The sequence below is a fragment of the Nyctereutes procyonoides genome, unplaced genomic scaffold (assembly GCF_905146905.1).
Source record: "Nyctereutes procyonoides isolate TBG_1078 unplaced genomic scaffold, NYPRO_anot_genome, whole genome shotgun sequence".
Taxonomy (NCBI): Eukaryota; Metazoa; Chordata; class Mammalia; order Carnivora; family Canidae; genus Nyctereutes; species Nyctereutes procyonoides.
Genome location: NW_026575117.1, coordinates 15,988,693 through 16,016,627, shown reverse-complemented (window position 1 = coordinate 16,016,627; position 27,935 = coordinate 15,988,693). Strand labels below are relative to the sequence as shown.

The window sequence follows — 27,935 nt, the reverse complement described above, 5'->3', positions numbered from 1 at the left end:
CTTAACTATATAATCAGTGCTTTGTATGCCCCAGCAATTTCTTTAAAAAGCAAAATGTGCACTCCATCCTTTTCTAACTCCTACAGTTTGAACACAATTCTGCATTTAATTTATGTTGAATCAAACAGTATTTTCACGTTTAAAATATTTCAGTTTTCTTTTTCAGAATGGGCCATAGTTTCCTTGAGAACAGAGACAAACATCTCACACATTTTTTTTTTTTTTGGTAACAATTTCTAACAACCACCTACTATCTCAATATCTAACACTGAACTAGTTTGCCTTGCTCAGTTAAAAAACAAAAAGTTAATTATGTCTGGTGAATCCCTATAGCAGGAACATATTGATACCTAATAGATTCCTATTATTAATTAAATTCAATTCCATTGGCTAATAAAAGTTTTTCCCTCAATAAAAATTTTGAACTTTGGAACCAGTCTAATGAATTTCAGAGACCAATGTTTATGGTTTCCAAACATCTATTCTCTTTTTCAGAGTGATTGGTTACACTAACTTTATATCAAAGAAACACTATCAATTAACTAGAACTCTCTAAAAGGCCAAGAGTCTTAGTAAATTGTAGCATCTCTGAAGCTTGAAACCTATAAATATCTACCCACCACTGCTATCTAGTACCATTGTCCCTGTTCATTCCTCACCAAGGAAAGATCCTGTTTTTCAAGATCCTCTCAGATAAATAGCATTTAGATAGTGCTGTTTTACTGCTGCTGCTCACTCCTGGGTTGTCTCTACATGGCAAAAGGTGAAAGGAAGTACAAACTAAGGTTACAGTCCTTAATTATAATTAGACACAAACAGAAGAGCAATAATCATTTTGCTTCCAATTCCTAATAGACTCTAAAGTAAAGGTCATCCAAATTTTAGGAATCAATCTCTAACAGATTTATAGTATAGCTTCTAATGTATTTAGATAATATGCCTTGCTAAGCCCAATTATTAAAGAAAGATGTTTACCTATATTAGCCATCGCTGAAAATAATTATCTGTATATAATCAACAATCTATATTTCACAAATCTTTTGGGTTCCCAGAACCTAAATCCAGAACAAGGAACTATGTAAAGAAGACAATAGAATTACTGAAAATTATAAACTCCAGAAAAATTTTTTCATTTTTATTGCCAACAATAAAATTCAGTATAACATAGAATATTATTACTATGAGCAACATAAATAGCTATAAATTGTTGACGAAAGACATTGTTAGTGTTCCATCCAGATCCTCAACAATCCCCTTTAAGTTTTGGGTCACCTCTTACTCTGCTTTTGTGTACTTTTGCTTCCAATAGCCAATAACTGAACATTTTCAGAGACCTGTGCTTGGGTTCTAAGGTGCCTCAGGATTTTAGTTACCCAGAGGCAGTCTTTAATAAAGGACTCCCTTACAGTTCAGAAATCCTCCGCAGGGTAAGGAGTGTTGGTTGGAAATCAAGCACTTGTGTGCCTTTTTCTTTCTTGTCCAGCTTTTCCTACATCCCTACCAGTTTTTCCTAGGAGCACTCCTCTGTAAATCACATGCACATTTATCTGCATCTCTGAGCATGTTTTTTTTTTATAAAACTTAGAGAAGCAGGCATTGATAAATAATCATATATAATTTATTTGCACTGGATGTTGGATAAACTTCAATTCAACTCACCTAGAGTCTATGGATCACCCAAAACCAGGTACTTCAAGAGCATCTTATAGAGCTTTCATCTAAATTTCACCTTTTCCTGTAAACCTGACTTTGCTTGTGTTCACATGCTGGGTGTCTGCTTCTCCCTTCAGGTACCTTAGTAACTTAATCATAGAGTTTTGGATCTCTGCTTATCTATTTGCTCCAAGTATTGTCTTTAAGTACAAAGTCTTTGTTTTGTACATCCACCGTATTATAACAAGTGTTTTCTGTCTTCTAGTGGGTTGCAAGATGACTACCACATTTCATTTCTTTAACTCTCTAACTAGAACAAGTCTCTGCTCCCCCCCCCCTTTAAGATACTTCTTTACTACTATTACTTTGCCTTCTAATTACCAGTGTAGGACAGTTGTAAATCTCTTTTTGAATGAAGTTATTTTCTGTATTTGGTCATGACAGAGAGGGTTTTCTTTACTGATTGGACCATATCACTACCCCTTAAACATCTTCCTGGCACCCTTCTCTCATGAAAATTTATTGATGAAGCCCATTATATTCAATATTTGAGGTACAATGATTTGTGCTCTCAGACTCTCATAGCATTTATGAAAAACTCTTTTCTTATATAATAATTATCTCTAAAAAAAGAAGATGACTAAAATTAGTTTTTATTCATGTGCAACTTTAAATTCTTTTTGGAACAAAATCTGTATAGTCTGTATAAGAAAGTGATTATAGTTATGTGTTTGCCTTACAAATTTGAATGCAGCTTGACTCATTTCTATCTCATATCCTTAAGATCACTGCATGAAATTCTACTTCTTCAAATTAAGTCATTGACTCTGATGTTGTTGAAGTTCTGAATTAACTAGTGTTTCCACAAGATCTTTTAAATCTGGATTCTAATTTAGCTCTCTTTTCCATCTTCTTAATCTGTCACTCAGCTATGACCTTCTCCTCAGTTAAACCCATAGCACATGGAAAAGATTATAAACAAATATTAGGGAAATAAAGATTTGGGCTAGTATATATTACCAAGTTTAAGATGATCCGAAATAAAAATATGTCTTCATTTTTACTATGTGTAATCTAGTCAGGAACATACCAAAATTGAGGTGTTTGCAGCTTTACTACAGGTGTATAGAATTGCCTCAAATATATAATTTAAGAGAAGAGAGGCTCTGGAGGTAAGATACTGAAAAAAAATTCATAATAAAAAATTTATAAGACAAAGTTCAAAAATTAGACATATATATTTAAATATTTCTTTAGTTCTTTCTGCTAGAAGAGAAATGCAAATCTCAATGAGTTTTCAGTGACCTATTTACATGTAAACTTTTGGTTCTTATATTAAGTAATTCAAAATGTACTTGAAGTGGCTTACAAAATTATATAAAAAGTAGAACTACTAAAATAGTTATAAAATAATGTATCCATGTAATAATGTTAGGGTTAACATATCAGATAGTAAGTTAATTAGTGCTCCCAACACTACAGTGATATTTTTACTTAAAAAATATATTTATAGGGGATCCCTGGGTGGCTCAGCAGTCTAGCACCTGCCTTTGGCCCAGGGCGCGATCCTGTAGTCCCAGGATCCAGTTCACATCCAGCTCCCTGCATGGAGCCTGCTTCTCCCTCTGCCTGTGTCTCTGCCTCTCTCTCTCTCTCTCTCTCTCTCTCTCTCTCTCTCTCTCCATCATAAATAAATAAATAAATCTTTAAAAAATATATATATATATATTTATATTTCAAGTATCTTTAAAACTTTTTAGAAACATAAAGATAATTTTTTTTTCTGATGGTTAAGATAGATCACATCTGAAGATTGCTTTTATAAAACACATAATGGGATTTTTACAAAAACTTCAACGAAGTTCTCCAAATAAAGTTAAATATTAGGCTATAGGAGAAAAATAAGTCAGATTTCAAAATTCTACAGCGTCCCCTTTTCTTTCCACCACACACACACTTATATCCACATACCTACATCCACACTCCCACACACTCATCAAAGTTGAAATATATTTCCTAATTTCCGTGTCTAATCATTAAGAACTTTATAGGTAGAGAACATTTTAGAAAGTATGTTTTAAAAAGTATAGTCTTGTACAACTTCTAAAAAACAAATAGAAGAGAAAATTCTGGCTCTCATCTTTAGTTAGAAGATTGAAGTCTATTTGAAACAATTCTCAAATTACACGAACTGTATAAATTATTGTTTTTAACAGGTGTGAATATTCTATGTTTGGCTCTTCTTTCCTATCTATTCCATTACTTTTTTTAATTCCATTTCTTATAAATATACACACAATGTATTTTCAGTAAATGTTTCTAATTGAAAGTGACAATTCCTTATTCTAGAGGCACTTAGACTATCATAGTAAAGCTATTTAAATACCATAAAATCAGTTAAAATTGAAGCCCATGAAAGAGGTGTCAGTCAAAACAGAAAGTAATAGGTCTGATATTTACAGAGTTCCTACAATGGCTTAGGTGTGGAGATACCATTAAAGACAATGTGGAGAGATGTTTCTTCTTTTTGTGTTTCTTAATTATTAGAGACCTTTATTACAATATGTCATATATGTATATAATGAATAATCATAAAAAAACAAAATAAAAATAATACTTCACCAATTATTTTCTGATTATTCACTCCATTAAAGACACTGAGATAGAAAACGATGTAAAACCCCTATCCTGAAGAGTTAAGAAACAAGTAGGCAGATTCACCTATCAATGAGATTTATGAATAAAAGCCAACTTTCTAATGTTGCAAAAGTGTTAATTTGTCCTTTAAGAAAGAAACTGAAAAATGTCCATCATATTTTTCATAGAAGAAACTGAAAAAATATGTTTTTTTTTTGTTTTTGTTTGGTTTTGTTTTGTTTTGGTCAGATGAAGGAAGCAGCTGGGTGTAACAAAATTGCAGGCAGAAAGATAGTATGGGCAATGGTCAAGTGAAAGGAAATGTCTAGTAAACAAATACCAAGAGTCCAATTCAACTAGAATTTAGGAAAGATAGATGTAGGATGAAATGTATGTACAATACAAAAAGCAATTCAAAGTTCCTTGTAAGAACAATGGCACCACTAATACCATATTTTGATATGTTCATCTCCTTCCATCCACACTGTCTACAAAATGGATAGTTACTGTGGTAGGAAGCAAAGAGTGGCTAGAGCACAAAACAAGTAAGAATCTATTTAAAACTTTCTAGAAAGAAATGATGCACTGAATTGGAATAATAACTGCAGTCATGGAAAGAAATGTGTAGTTAGAAACATTTTAATAATATCCTGAATAGGAATTTGTCATGGATTGGGCAAGATAGAAATTTATGCAAATATGAATAGACTCATAGGGGGCATCAAATATGGGGAAATAATATTAAAGAATTTCAGTGCAGAAAAAGTTAAGAAAAACAGGGTTATTAAAAATTACCTATATTTTAGGTATTATATATCTGAGATAACTCTTAGATATCAATATATACACAATGAAAGATTAAAAGTATGGGAAAAAATTCTAAAAGAGAAAGGGAAAAATATATTTAAAATTGAACAAATACTATATGTCAGGAATGGGATGCCTGGGTGTCTCAGTGGCTGGGCATCTGTCTTTGGCTCAGGTCATGATCCCGGGGTCCTGGGATCAAGTCCCACATTGGGCTCTCTACTGGGAACCTGCTTCTCCCTCTGCCTATGTCTCTGATTCTCTCATGAATAAATAAATAAAATCTTTAAAATATATTTTTTTTCCGGAACAATTCTAGATGCTTCCATATACATAATCCCATTTATTCTCAAGTAGCTATATGAGATAAGTATCACTATTTTATTTATAGCATTGAGAAACTTTAAAAAATATATTCATTTGAGAGAGGAGAGCATATACCAGCAAGGGGAGGGACAGAGGGAAAGGGAGAAGCAGGCTTCCCACTGAGCACAAAGCCTGATGCTGCCATGGGCTCAATCCTAGGACCTTGGGATCAGAACCTGAGCTGAAGACAGAAACTTAACTGACTGTGCCTCCCAGGCAATATGAGAAGCTTTAAACTCAAAGTAATAATTGATTTTTGTCTGAAGTTCCAAAAACAGTAGCTGATGGAATCAACCCTTTCAACCGATTTCCATTTCTAGTATACTGATGATGTAAAATATGTTGATTTTTGAGTCATCTACCAAAGAGACAAAAATCAAACTTGTGATAGTAAATGAAGTCACTTTCAAGTTGGTAAAAGAATAATATAAGGAAATAAGTATTAATAAAACTCCCATAATTGCTGAACAAATGCATTCTAGGATGGATCTTCAGAAGTGATTGGCAGAAAAACACAGAACTATCAAAAGAAGAGCCACTGCATCTGAGGATGACACTAGATCTGTAAATGCAAAATCACACCTGCCTCTCAGAGATTAAAAGATTTTTCTGCCATCATGTCATCGTAGAACTGCCTCTCAACACCCAATAAGCTGAAGGATAGACCCTGAAATGACACCACAGATAGTCACTCTATGACTTGCTTATAAGTGTAAGAAAGAGGGAAAGTAAAGAAAAGAGAAACAAAGAAGAAAAGGGGAGGAGGAGAAATGTAAATTATGTAAAAAAAATCCCTACTCCTCACTCGTCTTCCAAATATTATATATTTGCAGCCAAGTGACAGAACTTGAATTATTATCCAGATTTCTAACTCTGAATAATCTGGGCAACCTCTCCAAATAAGACAAGGATGAAACAGATGTATATAGATGTTAGAAGTTTGTTTTTTTTTTTTTAATGAAAGAGAAATATAAACCTAGCTAAGAGAATTATGAAGATTATTGGTATGTTTTTTGTTTGGGAGACTTTGAGCAAAATTGTTTCAAATTTTATTGAATTTTGATAGACATATAATATTGTATTAACTTATGGTGTACAGCATAATGTTTTGATATATGTACATGTTTAAAAATTATTACCACAATAAGCTTAGTTAATAGTCATTACCTCATGTAGTTACATTTTTCTTGTGATAAGAACTTCCAATATCTACTCTTTTAGTAACTTTTAAGTATATAGTGCAATATTGTTAACTACAGTCACTATGCTGTATATAACATTTCCAGAAATTATTTTTCTTATAACTGAAATCTTGTGCTTTTTGACAACTTTCAACCAATCTCTCCCATACTCCCCTCCACCACACAGCCTGCTGGCAACCATCAATCTATTCCTGGTTTCTGTGGTTTTGAGCTTTTTTAGATCCCACAAATAAGTAAGATCATAAGACTTTCTTTGTCTGATTTATTCCACTTAGTATAGTACCCTCAATGTCCATCTGTGTTGCCACAAATGACAGGATTTTCTTCTCTTTTGTAGCCGAATAATATTCCATTGTATATGTTTACCATATTTTCTTAATCCATTCATCTGTTGATGAGCACTTGGGTTGTTTACATATCTTGGCTATTGTAAATACTGCTGGAATGAACATGAGAGTGCAGATCTCTTCTAGATCCTGTTTTTATTTCTTTCAGGTATATCCCCAGAAGTGAAATTACTGGATCACATGATAGTACACTATAAATTTTTGAGGAACCTTCATACTGTTTTCCACAGTGGCTAAATCAATTTCCATTCCCAACAGTGCACAAGGACTCCCTTTTCTCTACATCCTTGCCAACACTCATTATTTCTTGTCATTTTGATGATAGCCCTTCTAATAAGTGTTTTGACTAGAAAGTAGCTTCAGAGACAATTGAAATGCAAGTAGAAGGCATATGATTGCTAACGTGAATACCTACACAAGGGAAAAGTGTTTCAAAGTAAGAGAGAAAGAAAGAGAAAGATCTTAGGAAAAAGAAAACAAGCATTTTTACCTTGATCAAGATGGAGGTCCAAAAATAAAACAGATAATGAAGCAATAATATTTTTAAGCTACAGGAATAAAAATTTGAAAGAATTGACACCTAATGGTCTTAGTTTCAGAAGATGAAGCCAGTAATTTTGGTAGGAATTATGGAATTGAACGTTTGTAGATCATGAAAAAGGATAGGTGAAGCCATTAAAAGGTGTATCAGATGATACAGAGGGCATGAAAAAAAAAAGTTTATCGATGACCACCAAGTTAAGGCTAAAATTAAATGTAGAGTGAGACATAATTTTATTTATTTTTCTAATGAAATTCATCATCACAGATTTGAAAGTGAAAAAATGGTAATAGAGTTCAATATTAGCATAGAAAAGACTATGAAGACTTATAATAGATTTGAAGAATATGAAAAGGTCAAGAAAATAATACTCATGTGAAAGTCAGTAAGAGTGAGTGAAGGAGAGATGTAGAAGTAAATACATTTTAATCAGAAAGTACTCAAAGTTTGAGATTTGGGATGACAGATGAATCAAAGATATAGTTATTCTAGTCCATGTCTGAAATAAAGTGTATATTCAAGTAAATTGACTGGAGAAAATATAGTAATGGTAACACTTGATTTATCACAATAGATGTACTATATGAAGGATCTGTAGAGTAAAAGAATGAAATTATACTAAAATCACAGAGGAAATTCATATAACATTCCAGAGCTCAGCTGATAGAAACAGCACAGAAGAGCCTGTGGGTGAGCAAAATACTTCACAGAAGTGTATTGTGGAAATCGAATTTTAAAAAATACTTAATATTTTAAAATAAATAGACCATGAATAGTATAAATTCTGTGTTCATCTCCATTGTTATGCTGTCACATCTGAAGCAATATTATTAAGAAATTATTAAAGACAGTTTTGGGAACAATTACCAGAAATAGTGATAAATTAGTGGTTTAAAATTCTAGATAATATCTATCCATTATTTTTCTTTGAAACACTAAGATGATTAGGCATTTTAATATATACTTATTAAATTAGTAATATTCTAACTTTCAAAATGAACACAAATCTTTCACTGAAATTTCTTCAATGTCTGGAAGTAAATTTAATTTTTACTGTTAATATAATCATCTGTAGTCATTCTTTAGGTGGTTATAACATTACTTTGAATTGATAACTCATTACATTTTTTTAAAGATTTTATTTATTCATTCATAGAGACACAGAGAGAGAGAGAGAGAGGCAGAGACACAGGCAGAGGGAGAAGCAGGCTCCCTGCGGGGACCCGACGTGGGACTCGATCCCAGGTCTCCAGGATCGTGCCCTGGGCCGCAGGTGGCGCTAAACCGCTGCACCACCAGGGCTGCCCACTCATTACATTTCTAAGCTTATTATAAAAGGAATGTTAAGATATTATTCTATATAGGTTACTTTCTTCAAATAAGACTATATTTGAATTACTTTCATGTATAAATCAATATAAAAACAACAAACTAAAAAATGTTGGAGTAAAAACTAACAGTATTAATTGCAAAAAAAACAAACAAGAAAAATCAAAGATAAATAATCCAAAAGCTGATTCTTTTTGAAAAGAACCACAAAACAGACAAAACTTTTATAACAAGAAAAGCAGAGAAATCAAAAGGAAAAGGAATGGGAGTGAGAAATAAGACAAACATAAATAGAGAAGAGACAAATGAGTCTAGGAATACACTGCTTACCAATTAATGTGTAAGAGCTGAGGAAAGTAATGGTTTCTTAGTAAAAATGTCTATTAACAAGAAGGGATACAAAACTTTGAGACCAATGCAGGGAGATAAGATGGAAAATAAACACCTATTTAAGAGATTCTGAATAAAAGTTGAATCACTACTTTATATACCTGAAACTAATGTAACATTGTACCTCCACAATACTCAAATTATTTTTTTAAAGATTTTATTTATTTATTCATGAGAGACACAGAGAGAGAGCGAGAGAGAGAGAGACAGAGACAGAGACAGAGACAGAGACAGACAGAGACATAGGCAGAGAGAGAAGCAGGCTCCATGCAGGGACCTGATGTGGACTCGATTCTGGGACCCCAGGATCATGCCCTGGGCTGAAGGCAGACGCTCAACCGCTGAGCCCCCCAGGCACCCCATCAAATTATTTATTTTTTTAAGACTGAATGTAGCTGATTTTCTCACTGTGTTCTATCTACACTTAAAAGAATAAAATGTATCACTTGGGAGATGAGGATCAGGTTGTCCTCCTTTACCACCAGTTCATAGCTGGGCCAATCAGTTATATGCCTAGCATTTATGGCTCATCTGCCACTGAAGACTTGGAGGCAGCACCACACTGCAGGACATGAGAGTCTATGATCCCAAATGCCCACGGAAGTGACTAGATAGACAACCTGAGAAGACAGTGGAATCAATCACTTGTGGAGTAAAACTTATTACCCTCTCTTGGGTTGCATCAAGAATTTCTCTAGGAAGCTCTTTGGGAGAAGTCCTTAAGGGTTCAGCAAAATCTTCTAGAGTAGTCTATTCAGTTTTTCTTAGGCTTGTTTTAAGTCAGTAGCTAACATGACGATGCTTCGTTTTCCCATTTCATCTTACCTTCTCTTCTTTTTTTTCTTCCCAACATTATTGCCTTATATTTACACCTCCTAAATAAAATATCCATTATTTGATTCTTTTTTTCAGGCTCTGTTACATAAAGGACTCAGGGTAAGTCATCAGATATTTAAAAAATAACAGAAAGAAAGAAAATGTGAAAGATAATAATGCATTCAAACTCATAATCCCAAACTTTTTATTTAATAATATAGATAATTCAATATTCAAGAATAGCCAAGAAATGAGTGAAAAGACACTTACACCATCTGTATAAACAACTAGGGTCAAGTAATTATTTTTAGTGCAGACATAAAATCATTATTAATAATCTAGAATATATATATATATCAGTACATATAAATGTATGATAAACAAGGCATTTTATGTAAGTGAAATAAAAAGATGTTTTGACTGAGAAATGCAATGGTATTGTAGAGTGCCAATGAAGAGGAAAATAAGGGCAAGCTTCTATTTCACAGTAAAGTTTTAAATAAATACCAAAATGATTTAAGATATTAATTTTAACAGCTTACTAGATAGGAGGTTACATATACACTATGGGGATAAAGAAGATCTTACTATCTTATAAACAACAAGCAAAAAAAATTAGGTTTATTTTGTTTGTTTGTTTTTAAAGATTTTATTTATTTATTCATGAAAGACACAGGGATAGAGAAAGGCAGAAACAGGCAGAAGGAGAAGCAGGCTCCATGCAGGAAGCCTGATGTGGGACTCGATCCCAGAACTCCGAGATCACACCCTGAGCCAAAGGTAGACGCTCAACCACTGAGCCACCCTGGCATCCCTAGGTGTATTTTGCCACATTAAAAATTAAAAGTTTTTGTGACCAAAAAAAAAAAAAAAAACAATAAAGCCCAATGCAGACAAAAAGCTAATATTTGCAAAACAATATGGTTAAAACTAAAATGAAAGCATTTTGAAAAATTGACAAAAAGTGTAAAAAAAAATCACAAATAAAATACTTATTGGCAATACAGGTATGGAAATAATCTCTAATTTACTAGTAGCCAATGAAATGTAAAGTTTCCCAAAATATCTGCACTCATTAATTGGTTGATATTAAGAGAATTATGATTAAAGACATGAACAAATCAATAATTACTATCTCTCAGTTTTTGATAAGTGCTAAGATAAGGATAAGTCACAATAAGGGTACAAGTGATGGTGGAGAGAAGAGAGATTTGTTTTGTCTTCATTTTCAGACAAGATATCCAATCAGTAAGAAGTGAGGTTGGTACTGAAACACTGGGATGCTGGGATCTGGCCACTTGTGACAACCTAATGAGAAGAGAAGAAATTAACCTTCAGGACTCCATCAAAATTATGAGGTTAGCTAATGAAACATTTCTTCACTTATACCCTGTACATTTAGTGTGCTTAAACAACACTTCTTTGGTAAAAGTTTAAATTACTCTTGCTTTTGTCAAGAAAGAAGTATGGTTCTTTGTTTCTCTGTAGGCCAAATACATCATCATTACAATTTTGGTTGTTTAAAAAAAAAAAAAACAGATACATACCTGAGTGTAAATCTTTCATAAAGAGGGCAGTAAATATATAAGTTGAAGACCTGGAAGTGTCAGTGAGCTACATGATTTCCAAGGAGACCGGTGTGATGGGAGCAGATCATGCACCAACCAAGATGTTAGAACTGAGATGAGAGAAGACAGGCAGGCATGTGTGGAAATGTGGGATATGGAGGGACTTCACATGTAAGTCCTTGGACTATTTTGCAGGGTGTGGTTTATTAAGTGAAAAAAAGCAAGTGACAAGGCAAAGTATAAAATATGCTACTATTTCTATATAAAAATATGCAGGAAAAAAAATGGAATCCTTACAAATATTTATCTTTGTATGACCAAGGAGAAAGGAATGGAAGGACACATATGACCAAGCTACCAATATTGCTGGCACAGGTCTATGGATGACAAGTTTGAAATAGAAACTTCATTGCTAGTTTTCATAGTGTGATTTATTATTGTGAGATTATATTTTTTTTTGTAACTTTGGAATAATCAACAAAGGTTGAGTTTGAAAAAGGTTTAAATACACTCATCCACAATTATAGTTGAACAAAAAAATATAGTAAAACACAAAATATTAAAAAAAAGATAATTCAGAATCTTGGTAATTTGAAAGAATAAGAGTGAAATGACTTTTACCACTAAAAGAAAAACAATTAGATTTATACTTAAAATATTTATATAATGCTAATGACAGTGTACCACCACCTTTTAGGAATTGTATACTTAATGCCTAAAAATAAACTTAATCACCTTTAGAAATTCACATTTGCATATGTGTGTAAGAAATCATACTAACATTTTGTACTCTCTGACTTGGCATTTGCACATAGTATTCTTTGCTTTACCATCAGTAAAATGAGAATGATATTCATCTGTCTCATGGGATTGATATAAAGATTAATTAGATAATGCTTATAAAATGTTTTGAAGATTAAAAGTGCTAAGTATTATTATGCTTATTACTGCACAACTGACTCATCTATGTTCCTAAAGGATTTAATCCATTAGTTGGCTAGCAATCAACATTTCAAATCACAAGCCACTGAAAATAGTTTCAAATCTTTAGCAAACTAAGCTTAAAATAGTTTCCTTTGAAATTGTCTCACTAAATAACAAGAAGTCCTTTTAGTATGCTTCACCCAATTTAATACCATTTCCCTAGAATGTTATTCAATCAGATCTCACATACCTTAATTTCTCCAGTGATTAATTCATTTTATCTAACAAATTATCATTTTAACATAATGCCTACAGAAGTGTGATCAGAACATTTCAAAGGATTTACAAGGAAATCTGTGAAACTTAAACCTATTCTTTAACAAAACAATGTGTTTATTTATATTTTACTATAGAGATACTTTAGGTAAGATCTTCAAACTTTAATTTAGACGGAAACTCTATCTCCATTACTAATGATAACCATGTGCAAAACAAAAACAGAAACATGTGCCCCACAAAAACCTCTCTCATTTGTTCTTATATTCCTATGTTATCTTAATTCTATTCTAGTCATTCTTAGCTGTTGGCTTTAGGCAATATTTTAGAACTACCTTAGTGACAACTGCACACATTTTGGAAAGAATAGTACACACACTGTAAAATTAATTACATAGACAATATTTAGCAGTATCCCATCCTACATGGGTTCAAACATATAGTATAGTTAAATCAACTGAAAGTAAGATTGTATGCCAAAAATAAATGCAAATTGAAGATACTTTGAAATTTTTTCCTAAAATAACAAAGATTTGATATAACTTCATGTTAATTAAAATCTACCACATTTCCACTATTCTTCTTAATACAGCATCTATTTTCAGAGCATCCATATTCTTTTTTTTAAGATTTTATTTATTTATTCATGAGAGACACAGAGAGAGAGGCAGAGACACAGGCAGAGGGAGAAGCAGGCTCCTCGCAGGGAGCCTGACATGGGACTTGATCCCAGGTCTCTAGGATCAAGCCCTAGGCTGAAGGTGGTGCTAAACCACTGAGCCACCAGAGCTGCCCTCCATATTCATTTTAAATGAATATATAATTTATAGTCTATTTTATTATTTATGATTATAAAATAATAATTTCTAATAATTTCCAAGGTTTTCAATTAAAAATATTATTGAAGAAAACATAAGTCAGAGATCAACAAATACCATATGATTTCATTCATTTGGAATTTAAGAAACAAAACAAATGAGCAGAGAGAAGAAAGACAGAGAGACGAACCAAAAGACTACACTCTTAACTACTGAGAACAAAGAGATAGTTACCAGAGAGGAGGTACATGGGAGGTTGGGTTAAATAGATAGTGGAGAATAAGGAGTATAATTGTCCTGATGAGCACTGGCTGTTGTGTGGAAGTATTGATTAACTATATTGTAAGCCTAAAACTAATCACTGTATGTTAACTAATGGAGTCTAAATGAAAAAATTTTAAAAAGATACAGATATTGATGCTCTCTTCAATGGCACCATCTTTCTATCAACTCATAACTTTTTTCATTCACTTAATTTAAAATTACACTAAAGTTGTGAGTACATGGTAACACATATATTTGCTAAAGGAATATTTTCTTATCAGCAAATATAATTTCTTCTCTCATTGTTGTTACACTCTCAGATTTGTTTAGTAAAGTTTATAAAACTACTATTAACACACTTGAGATACTACATACCTTACTTCATCAGTACACAGTAAATAAATATGCAGCCTATTATTTACAAAGACAGTATCTGTTAATAGAATCTAGGCCTATAATGGCATATAAAGTAGGATGTAAGAATTCATGTCTATTTTTATGTTAATTGAAAGTTTTATGGATATTGATTGTTAAATGGAAAGTGAAAGTGACTAGCATATAAGATTACAAAATATTTGTATTTTACTATTAGGATGTACATTGCCAAGACTTATAAACAAAATAGGACATGTTATTTAGGGGTTTGTTATAATAGGCTCTTAAAGATTTTAATATGCTCTACAGTTATATTTTATTATTTTCTCTAAATAAGGTTACAGTATTAGAAAACCTTGGAAAGATTGTATGTAAAGCAGAGTGTTAAAAGATTGGTGTTAGGCCATAAAAAAAAAATCTATTAAAGATTCTCTTAGAATATGCTCAGGATAAAGGACAAAGTCTGAAAAATGTCAACATTAAAGGAAAGAGAATAGTAGAAAAAACAATAAAAGAGAATGAGAAATAAGGGCCACTAAAATTTTGTAAAATTAGGTGCCACAAAGATGCAAGAAAAGAAAGCAATTTGAGGAAATGGGTAGTGGTTAACAGTGCCTAATAGTCCAGAAAAGGGCAATCATATAATCTATAAACAGATTTTTAAACAAAACATAATTGGAAATGTTGGCAGTGAGCGTTCAGTTTTGAAGTAAGGAAGGAAAGAAAAAATAGACTTCTTATGGCAAAGGAAAGGAAAAAAGAATGAAATGGACATCTCAAAAGGATGTCAGTAGGTGTGGCCACAGATGCAAAAGACTGAATGTGATGATTTACTCTGTCAACTTGATTGGGCCAAAAGATGTCAGATACCTGACTAAACTTTGTTTTGGGGGTTTGTATAAGAGGGTGTTTCTGGAAGAGTTTAACAATTGAATTGGTGAACTGAGTCAAGCAGATGGCTTTCCCAATGAGCATGGGCATATTCTAATCCCTTGAGGGCCTTAATAGAACAAAAATAAAAAGGAAGATTAATTTCTCTCTCTGACTACATGTGCTAGAAAATTGGTCTTCTGACATGAGTACCCCTGGTCCTCAGGCCTTCATACTCTTGACTAGAATCTACATCATCTTCTCTTTGGCTCTTGGGACTTTAAATTTCACCACTGATATTTCTGGGTCTCTGGCTTCCAGATGGCAGACCATGGGGCTTAGCCTTCATAATTGCATGAGCCAACACCTTATAATAAATTATATATATATACATATATATATGTATGACATACATATATATATGTATGTATATAATCGGGGTTCTGTTCTCTAATACAGATTTTGATATTAAGAGTAGATTTAGGGATCCCTGGGTGGCGCAGCGGTTTAGCACCTGCCTTTGGGCCAGGGCGCGATCCTGGAGACCCGGGATCGAATCCCACGTCGGGCTACCGGGGCATGGGGCCTGCTTCTCCCTCTGCCTGTGACTCTGCCTCTCTCTCTCTCTCTATGACTATCATAAATTAAAAAAAAAAAAAGAGTAGATCTAGAGGAGCAGAATTTTGAAGATGAATTTTCCAAATTACTTCTGGGGTTTCTGGAATTAGCTCTCTAATTTGATTAGACTGAAAGGTACAGTTAATTTTATTTACAGTAACAAAGAGCACTGACAGTCTGTAGTGTCTATGATGTGACACAGCAATAGAGATATGTAAATATGTGCATTACTACTCCTAACCAAATATTTATAAGAAGCAAAGAGCTGGATGACAGAGTATATAATATTTTGGAACATTTTTGAAAAACTAACAAAAAGTAAGCTTGGCTGCTTGTTCCCAATGTCACTGGACAAAGTGATAAATGAAAAGAATGAACTCCGGGATTTAAATTCTCAGCTCAAGCACAGTGTAAATTACCTGAAGGCTTCTCTGTGTCCCTGAAGTAGACCCTTATCTCTCACAGATGCAATGATGAAATTGCTGAAAATCAACACAGAATCTCATCCTATGTCTGGCTGAACTACAGAACATGTTGAACTCCCAGCCTCACAGGATACCTACTGTTAAAATGAGGGCATTGACTGAAGAAGAATGAGATCATACAATTTGAAATGGGAATGTGTGGAAAGACTGATGAATCTAGGGACATGGAGCTCCTAAATTCTGATGCTTTTTTTTCTCTTCCTTCCTTCCTTACTCCTCTCCCTTCCTTCCTTCCTCCCTTCCTTTCCTTCCTCCCTTCCTTCTCCTCCCTCCTTTCTTTCTTTCTTTCTTCTTCTTTCTTTCTTTCTTTCTTTCTTCTTCTTTCTTCTCTTTCTTTCTTTCTTCTTTCTTTCTTCTTTCTTTTCCTTCTATTTTCCTTCCTTCCTTCCTTCCTTCCTTCCTTCCTTCCTTCCTTCCTTTCCTTTTTGGATTGGAAGACTTTAATATGTCAATTTCCTCATGTTGATTTACAGATTCAAATTATATGATATATATTCTTAAATATATGATATATGAATAATAATAATATAAAATTATATTATTTATATTTATAATTTTATATATGATTTTATATGTATAAAATATATATATATATTATTAAATAAGCTTCACAGTCAATGTGGGGCTTGAACTCATAACCCTAAGATCAGGAGTCATATGTTCTACCAACTGACCCAGCCATGTGCTCTGTTTTGTTGTTTTGTTTTGTTTTTCTTTTTGCAATTAGGAAAGGTCTCCCATGCCCAATGAAAGTAGCTTCCATACCACCAGTGGTATCAAGTGTTTCTAGCCACAGTAGTGTAAGCCTTGTCATCTCTGTATAATAAGAGTAACCATATATTCTGCATTTTTTGAGGGAACTGTAAGGGCTTCCACTGATGCACTTGCCTTGTGATATAATACTCTCTTTAGCACTACCCACACCTGTACTCTTGGCTTCTGACCCAAACTAGACTGTAGTCTCAGGGGCTCCCTAAAAGTGAGACATAACATATGACCCACAGGATATGAGTTACACTCTAAAAGAACTACTTGAGTATTCTAATTTATACCAACATAAATCTGGGGAACATATGTGGAAATAGATACTAAGGAGATGGGATAATGGTAGAAAAAACATAATACAGTTGACCCTTGGACAATACAAGGGTTAGGGATATTGACCTCCCTTCCACACAGTCAAAAATTGTCATATAGTTTTTTCCCTTCTCCAAACTTAACATAAACAGTTGATTAACACATATTGTGTACTTTATATATATTATATATTGTTTTCACAATAAAGTAAACAGTAAAAAAGAAAATGTTATTAAGAAAATCATAAGGCAGAGAAAAATACATTTATTGTGTTATATCGTTTGCATTAAAAAAAAAAAAATCCATGGGGCAGCCCTGGTGGTGCAGCTGTTTAGCGCCCCCTGCAGCCTAGGGCGTGATCCTGGAGACCCTGGATGGAGCCCCACCTCAGGCTCTCTGCATGGAGTCTGTTTCTCCCTCTGCCTGTGTCTCTGCCTCTCTCTCTCTCTTTGTGTCTCTATGAACAAATAAATAAATAAATAAATAAATAAATAAATAAATAAATAATCTTAAAAAAAAATCTATGTATAAGTGGACAGTTCAAATCTGTAATGTTCAAAGGTCAACTGTAGATAGATAGATGATAGATAGATGATAGATAGATAGATAGATGATAGATAGATAGTTGTTTGTGTATGCAAATGTCTTTGTTTTCTTTCATCTCTTATCCCTTTATCTTATAACATATGATATGTTGACTTTATTTCATAGTCTTTAAGTATTGTTAATTTTACATAACAGTATTAACTTATGGTCTATCCAGGAAAAAAAAAAACACTCGGGTGAGACAGGGAAACTGAAGGGACCCTTAAAAACAACTCCCCCACTTTTAAAAAATTTTTCCTTTGCTCTTCTTTTCAGGCTTTTATTCTTGCTAGGACCTGCACCTCCACCCCACTGTACACAAGAGTCTCCGGAAAAGATTAGCATTTGAATTGGTGAACCAAATAAAGTAGATGACCCTTTTCAAGTGGGTGGGTATAATCCAATCCATTGTGGCCTGAATAGAAGAGAAAGTAAAGGAAGAGACAATTCCCTATCTTTCTGCTTAACTGAGTAAGTTTGAGCATTCATCTGTAGTAAGAATTCAGGGCTCTCTGGTCATCAAAATACACCACTGGCTTTCTTGTCTCTCAAGTTTGCAGATGACATCTCATGGGACTTGTCTGCCTCCATAATCATGGGATTATAAAGTATGGCCCTTGTTTCTCTGGAGAATCCTGACTAATAATATTTAGATATTAAGAGCAGTTTTAGAAGATGGCAATTTTAAGATTAAGCTTTCCAGATTAGTTCTGGGGCTTCTAGAATTGGCTATTACATCCCCTGTTATCTTTGTGTCTCTGGAGATCCCTATTACACTGAGGAAAGTGATGAGATAAGTCACTGAATCTGGGGAGCGCCAGAAACTGAGTCCATGGTTTTGATTCTTGTTATTATGGAACCACCCTATAGGACTGATAGCTGGTCTTGTAGTAGAGAGAAAGATAAAGTCAAGTAACTGTCTTTAAAGCATGATCAACCAGAGTAATCACTGCAAAGACAAGTTTCTGTTATGGTTGTATGAGCCCCCAAAAAAGTATGTTTACTCCTAAAGGAGGGTTGTGGGCTACTAGAATATTGCCATACCTCTTAACTCTAGAGCTTATAAAGTTGTTTGGATAAATAAGTTCAGTTAATAATTAAAAAGACCGGAAAAGCAGTATGCTCAAAACACTGCCACACTTAGTTAAGACAAGGAGATGAAAGAAGCATTTACAAGTAAGTTGAAAAAGCCAAAGATATTTTCATTTGGTTGATTAGTGGTTACTTGACCTTCAGTCTTGTGTCATATGGAATAAGGATTCAGTGTGTGTTACAGAAAGTCTGATAAGCATGTCATTATCATAAGAAAGTACAGTTGATATAAAGCTAGCCAATTTTTTTATGTGCTGTACAAGTATGAGAAAATCAAGGGAATTCAAATCATCTTTATCCATAACAAGAGTAAAGGTGAAACTAAAGAAGGTTCTTAATTCAGAATAACAGCAGATGAAGAAGGACTTTTACAAATAAAATATGTCAACAAAAATGAGGGGGTGGAGAAGGCTAAGAACCAATAAGAATAAGAATTTTCTTTTATTAAGTATGTTGATAATAGACTCCAGTTTTACAAATTAAGAATGAAGCCAATTGGCTCTGTTTCTAGTTGATTGGCCTTCTAAGCTAACTAGTTCTCTATTGTCAGTGTTGGCAATGAAGTTGTAATTCCTAGACCCCATACGTACGTTTTGATTTTTTTGAACCATCATAGCTCATAAATAGGAATTTGGAAAGGATAGAGACCAAAATAAAATCCACAGATATGTTCCACCATTCCTGTGGAAACAGATTTATCCAGGAAAAAAAAAATGGTTCTCATGCCCACAAAGTGACATTGGGGCAACAGAGCCGAGAGCTGTAAGGAGGCTTTCTCAGTTAACTCTCCTTATATAACAAACCACACCAAAACTTAGTGACTTAAGTTCATGAGCATTTATCATTGTTCATAAGGCTATACATTTGCTGAGTGTTTCTTCTGGTCCTGGCTACATTTACCTTTGCAGCTATAAGCAGCTGTGATAGGAGTACATGGCTCCACCGATTGACTGGGCAGCAGCCTGAGCAGGTCCTTGGCTAGTATGGATGGGCCATGCAATGCCTTTCTTCCAGAAGTCTCCTGGAATCATTCATGTGTTGTTTATCTAGATCTGGAAAAAAAAAAAAAAGGTAAACATAGAAAGCTTCCTGAAATCTAGGCCCGAATCAATACATCTTCATTTCCACAACATTCTAGTTACCATAGCAAGTCACAGAGGCAGATGAAATCAGAGGGTTATGGAAATAGCTTCCACCCTTTGATGGGAAGGAGTAGAGGCAGTGACAAACAAAATGGGATAAAGAATCAGAGACATACTTGGAATAAGTCTTATAGGGTGTTTTAGAGTTTTAAAATGTAAAATGAAGCATGTTTTTAAGAGTTTTTTGGAACGAAAATCAATTTGAATCAGTGCCAAACCCCCAGTGGTTAGGATACACTGGCGCACAGGAGCTGGTGGGGGAAAACTTAAGATGGAGGAGGCATGGGAGCAAAGAAGGGGCATTATTGAAGCATTTACAGGCTTTGATATTTGTTTGTTTACATAGGCACTCACAACATTAGAGCCACCTCAATCTAATGGCTTCCTTGTTGAATTAATTTAATAAAGGGCAGAGTAAGTGTCCACCAACCACCCTTGGTCAGGGAAAAATGCAAGGGAAGAGTTTACTCCATATTGTCTAATAGAGAAAGTCATAAAGCTAGTAGAAAAGAACTGATAGACCTATGGCAAAGTTTGCAGCTACGTAGACAGGTGTCCACATAGCAAAAGATGTAAGGTGGACTATCCACCTGGGTTTGAAGGAAGCAAGATTACATCCTGGAATATTTCAGTGAGGACGAGCAAATGCCTAAGGATCAAATGAAACTGATTTTATCTCAAATGCTACTATATGGGGCCCCTGGGTGGTTCAGTGGTTGAGCATCTACCTTTAGCTTAGGGTATGATCCCGGGATCCCAGGACGGAATCCAGCATCAGGCTCCCTGAAGGGAGCCTATTTCTCCCTCTGCATATGCCTCTGCCTCTCTCTGTGTGTCTCTCATGAATAAATAAATACAATCTTAAAAACATGCTATTAATATAACATCAAGAAAAACCAATAGTCTTCTATATTCTCCTCCCCACAAATGTGACTGATATTTCCAGAAGCCACTAGACACTTAGCATGAAATTCAGAAGGGCTGAAAGTATAAAATGAAAATAATACTGAATATCATAGAAGCTACAATTTGATAGGACTGAGAAATATCTGAAAATTACCAACTCACCTAGAAATGATCGAGTTTTTGTGTCAGTGTGCATCAAGAATCAGATGTAAAAGGTATAAAATGAATTTAATTATGAAAAAATAAACTTCAATTCTTTTCTAAAAATATTGTATATACTAAAGATGTTCTACTACCAGTTAAATAGGTTTGTTCATGGGATCCCTGGGTGGCGCAGCGGTTTGGCGCCTGTCTTTGGCCCAGGGCGCGATCCTGGAGACCCCGGATCGAATCCCACGTCGGGCTCCCGGTGCATGGAGCCTGCTTCTCCCTCTGCCTGTGTCTCTGCCTCTCTCTCTCTCTCTCTCTGTGTGACTATCATAAATAAATAAAAAAAAAAAATAGGTTTGTTCAATTCACCCTTTAAAGATATATGAGTAAAGTGTGTCAAGCCAAATAAAAGTTATATTTTTTTAAAGGCATATGAGTTTCTTATTGAAAAACCATTAGTTTACAGTTCCACAAATATTCTTACAGAAAGAAAACAATTACAAAACTGGTAAGGAATTTGGGGGAAGAGTCAATTAGAACTAGATACAGCAAAGCAGCCCTATCTCAGAACTTAAAAAAAAGAAAGAAGAGCACTAGAAGGGTAGTTTTCACGCTTTCTGAAGCCAATCATTTTAGAAATGCTTTAGAAATGCGCATTTCCCTAGGTTCCTTACTTTTCTGTGTTTTGTTCTGCTTTTTGTTATACAGTTCACAGCCGTCATCATTTCCCATCTCTCTTTTGTATAAAATATAATCTTGATGGTTATATTTTACTCAATAAAGATATACTTAAATTAATCTATACTCACTTGTTCTTCAAATTTCCTATGATCTCCCTGGTTGTGTGCTATTATCAAATATGTATTACTGTAAACTTAAGCCCCTGCCAGGCACAGAAGTACTGCTCTGGCATTTGCAATAATCCATTTATTTATTCTCCAATTTCTTAAGTATCAAAATAACCCTAAGGTTTATGAGGAAAGGAAATAAAATTGGGTTATTTTCCCTTATTTTTCCCAGGGGAATAAAAAACTAACCACTTAGAAACAGCATGTGAGTTAGCTTATCATATAGCTCACAATTTGTGCTATTTTGTTTTTGTTTTGTTTTGTTTTTTAAATTAGCTTCAGACCCTCATTATTTCTGAAGATTTCAAACTATGAGTGACCACAATTGCTAGGTGAGTTTTTTGAATGATCCTTAGCTGGGCAATCATGCAGATTATCAAAAAAAAGAATGGATGGAAAAGCCACTAGATTTAGACAGACCAGTCCATAATTTTAGAATTCATGTTTGAACCTATAATCTGAATCAAGTCTCTGTACTTGTTCATCTTGTTCCAGCAACCACCACATTTCAGGAAACAGAGGTGTTTTTTGTTTGTTTGTTTGTTTTGTAGGGTGTTTTTTTTTTGGTATTTTGTGTTTCCTTTGTTTTGTTTTTTTTTCTGTGCATTTTTTCAGGAAACAAGGATTCTTACAGTTCTGTATTTATGACTTCAAGAAAGTTCTGAGAAACAATGAAGTTCTCTTGGAGAGGAAGATTTGCAGAAACCCTCATCACCTAACACATTCACATACTCTCACCACATTCAGCATCCTGGGGGTATTTGTTCCCCTAAATAGTGGCAAGGATCCATTATACATAAAAGCACAGATGCCAAATCTAGAAGGCAATAACTTCATGCTCTGACAGTGCAAACAAAGTCAAAGAGGTGGCTGGGATAGAATCTCTGAATTTTAACAATTCTTCCCCTCTGTCACATGTCAAAAATCGATCATGAAAACTATCAAGATGTTTTTGCAACCAGCCCAGTTACTGTTACTGCAACTGGGCTGAACACAATGACTGGGGTCCAATTTTAATGGCCATTAATGACATGGTAGCTATAGTGTGACCTGAAAAATGTCACTTAGAATGTACTTGTTGCAATTGTACAAATATTGTATTTTATATCAAAACGTGTGCATGTGTTTTATTTATAAATGTGTTTGGGAGGTATTAGACCTTGAATTTGTTTTTCCTTTCCTTTCCTCTCCTTTTCTGTGTTTTGGGGGCAGGGATAGTTGGGGTCCACTTGGGTTCCAAATACCAATATAAGAGCTTTAGTTTATTCCTCTAGTGGCAGGGATCTGTCCCTTTTTAATATATAATATAAGCCAAAATGTATTGCCTATCATAGTGATACAGGAAGTCATCCCTGAGCATCAGATGGGAAAAGAAGGAAGCAGAAAGATTTAGGAACCCACAAACTCTATACTCAGTTCTGTTAAAAAATAAGCACTTTGCAATTGAGAGTAGATTGAATTTAGACTTGTAATTTGAAAACTTGGAATGGGTAGCAGTTATGAAGTTCAAATCTGAATGATCTGTAACCTGTGGAGAATTCCCTATGCCTTCAAAGACCATTTTTTCTTTAGATTTTCTCTCCTTCAATCTTCTGACCACTCAAACCAAAGGGGTACATGATGCATCCTTTTGGCTGACCAGCATTATGGTTTATGCACCCCTGATTGACTTTCCAAGACTTCACATAAAACTTCTCTCAACAGGGGATCCCTGGGTGGCTCAGCGGTTTAGCACCTGCCTTTGGCCCAAGACCTGATCCAGGAGTCTCGCGACCGAGTCCCATTTCAGGCTCCTGGCATGGAGCCTGCTTCTCCCTCCTCCTGTGTCTCTGCCTCTCTCTCTCTCTCTCTCTCTCTGTCTATCATAAATAAATAAATCTCTTTAAAAAAGATTAAAAAAAACCTTCTCTCGACATATGCCTTACCTCCTTTCAAACCCTATTAGCCTTATCTGTGTTGATTCTCTGTCCTGCTATAGATTTGAATAAGTGACCAAACTCTTCCACACTACTGTATTTTCTCAGAGTGCTCCATGTATCCCTCTTGTAGGAAATGTATCTTATAGTATATTAGGAAAATTAATATTTAATGTCTTAAAAAGAAATTTTAGTTACCTCTATGTACCTTTGAAAACTGTATAAAAATGCTATGGTCCACTTTTTTTTTTTTTTAAATTTTCAAGGCTTCTCATCACGCACAATGTAGGGAAGGATACTACTAGCAGTTATTGCAGTGTCATATGTGTGATATATATATTCTACATTAGAATGTCTATAAAATACAGAGGATGCAGACAAAATCAGTACTGGGACTGACTGGATATGAGGTGGCATGCTGTCAAGGGAAGTGTAGATCAAAAATGTCACTGTGAGTGTGTTCAAGGACTTTATATAAAACTCTGTAGGTAAAGTGGATGATTAAGATTCAAGCAGAGAGATGTCATGATTGTGTTGTTACCTAAGTGGCTCAGAAAAAAACAAAACAAGTATTTTTTTCTGAAACTGGTTTTGAAATGTGCAGGAAAACAGAAAATAAGGAACCAGAATAATAATCAAAAGTATGTCACAATATTAGTAGGCTTGAAAATCAGCATTTGGTGGAAATAATTTTAATTTGTTAATTGTTTAATCTGTGCATCTTTGCTAAAGATGGCACATGTTCTATATCACACACCTTTACATTTATACATATATTTTAATATAACAAATTACCTGCTCGTCTCATAAGTATGAACACATATCATTATGATATCATAGTATCCTTTTTTTTAGGATTTTATTTATTTATTCATGAGAGACACAGAGAGAGACAGAGAGGCAGAGACACAGGCAGAGGGAGAAGCAGGCTCTCTGCAGGGAGCTGACGTGGGACTGGACCCTGGGACTCCAGGATCACGCCCTGGGCCAAAGGCAGCTCTAAAACCGCTGAGCCACCCAGGCTGCCCTCATAGCATCCTTTTAAAAGAATTAATAGGTCTGCTTCTCAGCAATTATCCAAAATATGTATAACTAATTGAATTAGATTATCCACATACCTATATTATTCTACTTGCATCAAATTATTTCTACAGTCAATTTAAAAATAATGAAATGCCATATTTTTTACATAAATGCCATACTTCCAGTCAGATAGTATTACATGAGATGCTATGTTTCAGCTCAAGAAATTATTACAGTAAACATGAAAAGCAGCCAGCTGCTCATAAAGGGATTTTTAATTTTGGTCTTTTCCTATTAAGTAGGCTGAAATGTCTGGTCTTCACCAACAAAATGACTTTTCAAGTAGATATGTAATATGACTCCATCTAAATTTATAAATAGATTTTACACAAATTATCTCAATAACTATCTTAATCACTGTTCAATTGCCAAAGCAAATCTCTGATACCACAGGAGAAGTAATCTTTATGTTACTTGAGGCCAACCTTTCCACATGTAATTTGAAATCCATTCTCTCCTATGGTGGAGAACTATCCTCTGTGGCTTCACTGCCTTGTTACACATTGAGTTCTTCTCATAGCTATAAGAAGATGTTGACTTCACCAACTGCAATGGCTGATCTCACTGGTTGTAGAATTGGATTGCTTCTATTTGAACCAGTTTTCCAACTATCATCTGAGTCACTTTGCTAGGCTAATTAAAAATCCCCGTGCCTTAGTTTCCTCTTCTGTAAAGCTGGGAAAACAATCTACCACCACAGGACTTTGCATGGGTTAAATGAATGAAGAATACATAAAATGCATTTTGAAAATGCATGACAGGTAGTAAATATTAAAAAATGATTGAATGCTACTATTTTTCAATTATTATTTCCATTTTTATTTAATGATCATTTAATTTAATTTGTTTTTTTTCAAAAACGAGTTTTTTAAATTATTAGTTTATACTTACCACTTCTACTTATTAATCTGAAATTTGGTCTTTCGGCTCTCTGTTCCTCCCTGTTCAACAGACAGCCACGTCTTCTAGTGCAGTGCCAGCTGCGACCCCAACATATGATGGTGAAGGTCAGAGTGAACGATTTGGCCGTATTGGGTGCGTGGTCACCAGGGCTGCTTTTAACTCTGGCAAAGTAGATATTGTCACCATCAATGACTCCTTCGTTGACCTCAACTACATGGTGTACATGTTCCAGTATGATTATACCCACGGCAAATTCCACGGCACGGTCAAGGCTGAGAATCGGACACTTGTCATCAATGGGAAGTCCATCTCCATCTTCCAGGAGTGAGATCCCACCAACAAGTGGGGTGATCCAGATTGTCCATCAAGATTGTCAGCAATGCCTCCTGCACCACCAACTGCTTGGCTCCTCTGGCCAAAGTCATCCATAATCACTTCGGCATCATGGAGGGCCTCATGACCACCTTCCATGCCATCACTGCCACCCAGAAGACTGTGGACGGCCCCTCTGGGAAGCTTTGGAGTAACAGACTAGGGGCTTCCCAGAACATCATTCCTGCTTCCACAGGCACTGCCAAGGCTGTGGGCAAGGTCATCCCTGAGCTGAACGGGAAGCCCACTGGCATAGCCTTCTGGGTCCCCATGTCCAACGTGTCAGTTGTGGACATGACCTGCTGCCTGGAGAAAGCTGCCAAATATGAGGACATCAAGAAGATGGTGAAGCAGGCATTGGAGAGCCCCCTAAAGGGAATCCTGGGCTACACTGAGGACCAGGTTGTCTCCTGCAACTTCAACAGTGACACCTACTCTTCCACCTTTGAGGACGGGCCTGGCATTGCCCTCAATGACTACTTCGTCAGGCTCATTTCCTGGTATGGCAATGAATTCTGCTAGAGCAACCAGGTGTTGGACCTCATGGTCCACATGGCCTCCAGAGAGTAGGAGCCTCCTGGACCACCAGCCCCAGCAAGAACAAGAGGAAGATAGAGCCCTCAGCTGCTGGGGAGTTCCTATCCCAACCTAATCCCCCAACACACCAAGAATCTCCTGACCTCCAATTTACATCCCAGACCCGGAGGAAGGGAGGCGCTGGGGGGAGCCCTACCTTGCCATGTGTCATCAATAAAGTATACTGTACCCAACCAAGAAAAATGAAATTTGATCTTTCTTAATACTAATTTTGCAATAATTCCAAACTTCGAGAAGAGTGTCAAGTGTATCACTAATAACATCTGTGCATCTACTACTCAGATTTACCAGTTGTTAATATTTTGCTATATTTACTTTAATGTGTGTTCTCTTTTTTTAAGATTTTATTTATTTATTCATGAGAGACACAGAAAGAGAGAGAGAGAGAGAAGCAGAGACACAGGCAGAGGGAGAAGCAGGCTCCACTCAGGGAGTCTGATGCGGGACTCGATCCCAGGACTCCAGGATCATGCCCTGGGCCAAAGGCATGCGCTAAACCGCTGAGCCACCCAGGGGTCCCAATATGTGTTCTCTTTTGTAACACAGACACATATACATACACACACACACACACCTGAGCATTTTTTACCAACTTTTGCATGATCACACACTCTATTTATAGTTGGCATGAATGGGATAAGATTGACCTTTTTATTCCATGCCTTTGCCCACTGAATGAGACTTGGAACAATTATTCTCCAGTAGTAATGAGTACATCCAGTCTTTTACAAAATCAGAAAGTTAGGAATCTCCCATGACTTATCCTGTACTATATATATTTTTTTAGATTTTATTTATTTGTTTTAGAGAGAGAGCATGCACAAGCAACTGGGAGGAAGGCATGGGGACAGAAAGGCAAAGAAAGGGAGAAGGAGAATCTTGAGCAGACTCCAAGCTGAGTGTGGAGCCCAATCTCAAGACCCTGAGATCATGACCTGAGCTGAAACCAAGAATCAGATGCTTAACCATCTGAGGCAC

General features: G+C 35.1%; 1 pseudogene; it reads left to right on the top strand.

Annotated features, from left to right (window-relative positions):
• The window catches only part of LOC129515210 (glyceraldehyde-3-phosphate dehydrogenase-like), a 130,911-nt pseudogene extending 103,981 nt beyond the window's left edge, over positions 1-26,930 (top strand).
• The last annotated feature ends 1,005 nt before the right edge of the window (positions 26,931-27,935 follow it).